Below are 4,783 nucleotides of genomic sequence, written 5' to 3' on the forward strand. Positions count from 1 at the left end.
GCAGCTACTCTTCCTGGGGTCCACATGAAACATGAAACATAAAACAGAATGACATAATACAGAACATCATTAGACAAGAACAGCTCAAGGACAGAACTACATACATTTTTAAAAAGGCACAAGTAGCCTACATATCAATGCATGCACACAAACAAGTGTCAATTGCTGCTTAATTCTTTTTAGAAAATGTTTTTGTTGTTGTTATGAGGTGGCCCCTTGAAACATTTTCAGTGTTTGGAACAAAAGAGAATATTCAAGAAAGAAGTCTCTCCTGGTTCTATTCTAAGGTAATGTCTTCTATCCCACCGACGAACATGTAGGTATTATTCAAACCGTCTCTCCGAGGCCATATGTTTCAAGAATGAAAATAGCAGTGGTGGAAAAAGTACCCAATTGTCATACTTGAGTAGAAGTGAAAGTGAAATGAAGTAAAAATGAAAGTCACCAAGTAAAATACTACTTGAGTAAAAGTCTAAAGGTATTTGGTTTTAAATATACTTAAGTATCAAAAGTAAATGTAATCGCTAAAATATATTTAAGTATCAAAAATGTTAAGTAAAAGTATAAATCACTTCAAATTCCTTATATTAAGCAACCTTTCCTTTCTTTTTTTTCGGATAGCCAGGGGCACACTTCAACAGTCAGACATGATTTATAAACAAAGCATTTGTGTTTAGTGAGTCTGCCAGATCAAAGGCAGTAGGGATGACCAGGGATGTTCTCTTGATAAGTGTGTGATTTAGAATATTTTCTGTCCTGCTAAGCATGCAAAATGTAACGAGTACTTTTGGGTGGTGTCAGGAAAAATGTAAGGAGGAAAATGTACAATATTTTCTTTAGGAATGTAGTGGAGTAAAAGTAAAAGTTGTAAAAAATATAAATAGTAAAGTATAAATACCCCCCAAAACGACTTAAGTAGTACTTGAAAGTATTTGTACTTAAGTACTTTACACCACTGGAAAATAGTGAGTGCTTCAAAGAGCATTCTTAAACACACCCACGTTTACACATGCGCTTGGCTTCACATAAACATCCTCTTTGACCAATAATCTTACAATCAGAATTTTACATGAGTTTACTAGATTAAAAAAGTATAGACCCACATTTACAAGACTCTTTTATCCAGGGTGACTTACAGGACGAATTAGGGTTAAGTGCCTTGCTCAAGAGCACATCGACAGATTTTACCCTAGTCGGCTCGGTGATTCAAACTAGAAACCTTTTGGGTATTGGCCCAATGCTCTTAACCTGCCGGCAGGTAGCCTAGTGGTTAACATATGGAAGATGCTGAATCATACTGAAGGTTGATGCCTACAAAGGGACTCACTGAGTCGACTCCCTGCTCTGTGACCCCAAATTCTTTCTCAGTTCTGTGAACATTATGTTCTAGTTCTTGATTTCAGAGTCTTGTAAAAGGTGGTTTGTAGGAGCTGTGTTGGAGGCCTTATTAGGCTAGTATACTACCCAGCTGCCAGCCTACAGACCACAGGAACACAAGCTGGCAAGACTTCCACAGCTAGTCATGACCTTTGTCTCTTTCTGCCTCTGGACTGGACTCACCGTGGGTGACGAGAATGATCTGGTTACAGTCTGATCTGCCCAGAGTTCCTATGAACTAACCATGATCTGCTATACTGTACGGCATCATTTAGTGTGAAACTCAAGCCAGGTACTATGGATAGGGCCAGGAGTTTGTCTTGGCCTTGAGATCTGGTAAATTAAATCTCTGGGCTCTGAGATATAGGCTGGCAGATAGCCTAGCAGTTAACGCGTTGGGCCAGTGACAGAAAGGTTACAAGTTTTAAGCACTAAGCCATCAAGGTAAAACATCTGGTGATGTTCCCTAATTGTTCCAGGGTATCAGTTGATAATGACATACCCTGGCTGTGACACCACTCCGAGGGTGCAATTTTTTACATTTCCAATTCATGCATGCGTATTAATACATATGTGAAATGGGACAAATATAAGCGCCCACCAAATTACTATTATTATAGCCTATAACTTGGGCCCAGAGTTTTTCCAAAGTCAGGAACAACTCCTGGCCCAATTTGAGTATCGTTGCTGTAAAGGGTGGCTAGCATTGCAATGAATTAATGAAAATCAGACCACAGTTGCTCTTTTTGCTCCAACACTCTTGAATGGACACTTTTAATAAATACTCTATAAAGGAGATGTGCAATGACTTGTTGGGATGAAATATGTGTTATAAAGAGATTAAATAGCTACCGTATGGCATTTGCATATTTTGTTACTTAAAAGAGCGATACTCAACGAGACACACATGTCAACTTTGTGTGTAACCTAGACGTTTTATGAGGTAAGTCTCTAATTTCAAGAGAATAATTTGCTAGTATTTCACAATTTCACTAACGCAACACTAAAGGAGGTATGGCAAGTGGGAGAGCTGTTGGTTGGTCCACTGACATAAAATAAACTGTGGTTCCATGTCTTACTAAGGTTTTCCACGCATTTCCCATACTCAGGCTTTCCAACACTGCTTGTGCTCTCTCAATAGGTTACTTCACATATGCAAAGAAGATTACAATAGGACACAGAACATGATGTTACCACATACCATTGAGTTTATTGCAAGTTTAGAGCATAACAAACTGACTGGGTGAGGTTCTGTTCAAATCTTTGCTAGGTTTCTTCTCCCATCCTATACATACTGTATTTACAGTTGAAGTCGGAAGTTTACATACACCTAAGCCAAATACATTTAAACTCAGTTTTTCACAATTCCTGACATTCAATCCTAGTAAAAATGCCCGGTCTTAGGTCAGTTAGGATCACCACTTTATTTTAAGAATGTGAAATGTCAGAATAATAGTAGAGAGAATGATTTATTTCAGCTTTTATTTCTTTCATCACATTCCCAGTGAGTCGGAAGTTTACATACACTCAATTAGTATTTGGCAGCATCGCCTTTAAATTCTTTAACTTGGGTCAAATGTTTCGGGTAGCCTTCCACAAGCTTCCCACAATAAATTGGGTGAATTTTGTCCCATTCCTCCTGACAGAGCTGGTGTAACTGAGTCAGGTTTGTAGGCCTTCTTGCTTGCACACGCTTTTTCAGTTCTGCCCACAAATTTTCTATAGGATTGAGGTCAGAGCTTTGTGATAGCCACTGCTGTCAGGCGTGTGCGTACTGGTGGTGAAGTCAGGTGCAGGAGAGCAGAGAATTGTGAACAGGCGCACACTTTCTTACGGCAGGAGAGATATACAGATGGATGCAGCTGCATCAAAAACCTCCTCCAGCCAACAAGACAAAGTGTATAGCACGCACAAATGTCACAAAACATAAATGTATAGCAATCCAAATAAGCTTTGTGAAAACACACGGAAAATAACAAACGCTTAGCCTAGTGCGTACAACACGTAACACACAAATAATTTCACACAAAGACATGAGGGGGAACAAAAGAATAAATACAATTGGTGTGATTGGGGAATGCAAACCAGGTGTGAATGGAACAAGACAAAACCAATGGATAATTGAAGAATGGAGCGGCGATGGCTAGAAAGCCGGTGATGTCGACCGCCGAACGCCGCCCGAACAAGGAGAAGGGCCGACCTCGGCGGAAGTCGTGACAACTCCAATACCTTGACTTTGTTGTCCTTAAGCCATTTTGCCACAACTTTGGAAGTATGCTTGGGGTCATTGTACATTTGGAAGACCCATTTGCGACCAAGCTTTAACTTCCTGACTGATGTCTTGAGATGTTGGCAAGCCTCCCCCTTTTTCCTCCAAACATAACGATGGTCATTATGGCCAAACAGTTCTATTTTTGTTTCATCAGACCAGAGGACATTTCTCCAAAAAGTACGATCTTTGTCCCCATGTGCAGTTGCAAACCATAGTCTGGCTTTTTTATGGTGGTTTTGGAGCAGTGGCTTCTTCCTTGCTGAGTGGCCTTTCAGGTTATGTCGATATAGGACTCATTTTACTGTGGATATAGATACTTTTGTACCTGTTTCCTCCAGCATCTTCACAAGATCCTTTGCTGCTGTTCTGGGATTTATTTGCACTTTTCGCACAAAGTACGTTCATCTCTAGGAAACAGAACGCGTCTCCTTCCTGAGAGGTATGACGGCTGCGTGGTCGCATGGTGTTTATACTTGCGTACTATTGTTTGTACAGATGAACGTGGTACCTTCAGGTGTTTGGAAATTGCTCCCAAGGGTGAACCAGACTTGTGGAGGTCTACAATTGTTTTTCTTTTGTCTTGGCTGATTTCTTTAGATTTTTTCATGATGTCAAGCAAAGAGGCACTGAGTTTGAAGGTAGGCCTTGAAATACACAGGTCCACAGGTACACCTCCAATTGACTAAAATGATGTCAATTAGCCTATCAGAAGCTTCTAAAGCCATGTCCTAATTTTCTGGAATTTTCCAAGCTGTTTAAAGGCACAGACAACTTAGTGTATGTAAACTTCTGACCCACTGGAATTGTGATACAGTGAATTATAAGTGAAATAATCTATCTGTAAAGAATTGTTGGAAAAATTACTTGTGTCATGCACAAAGTAACCGACTTGCCAAAACTATAGTTTTGTTAACAATAGATTTTTGGGGTGGTTGAAAAACGAGTTTTAATGATTCCAACCTAAGTGCATGTAAACTTCCGACTTCAACTGTACATACTGTATTTACATACAGTATGTTTAAAGAGTGTGATTTATTTTTGTTGTCCTGTTTTGTAACTGAACTTTAAATAAAAATCTAATTGAAGTTGAGAATAAAGGTTGAGAGCAAGACACAATGAATTGACATTAAGCAA

This window comes from Salmo salar, chromosome 03, assembly GCF_965601325.2.
Source record: "Salmo salar chromosome 03, fSalSal1, whole genome shotgun sequence".
NCBI classification, from domain to species: Eukaryota; Metazoa; Chordata; class Actinopteri; order Salmoniformes; family Salmonidae; genus Salmo; species Salmo salar.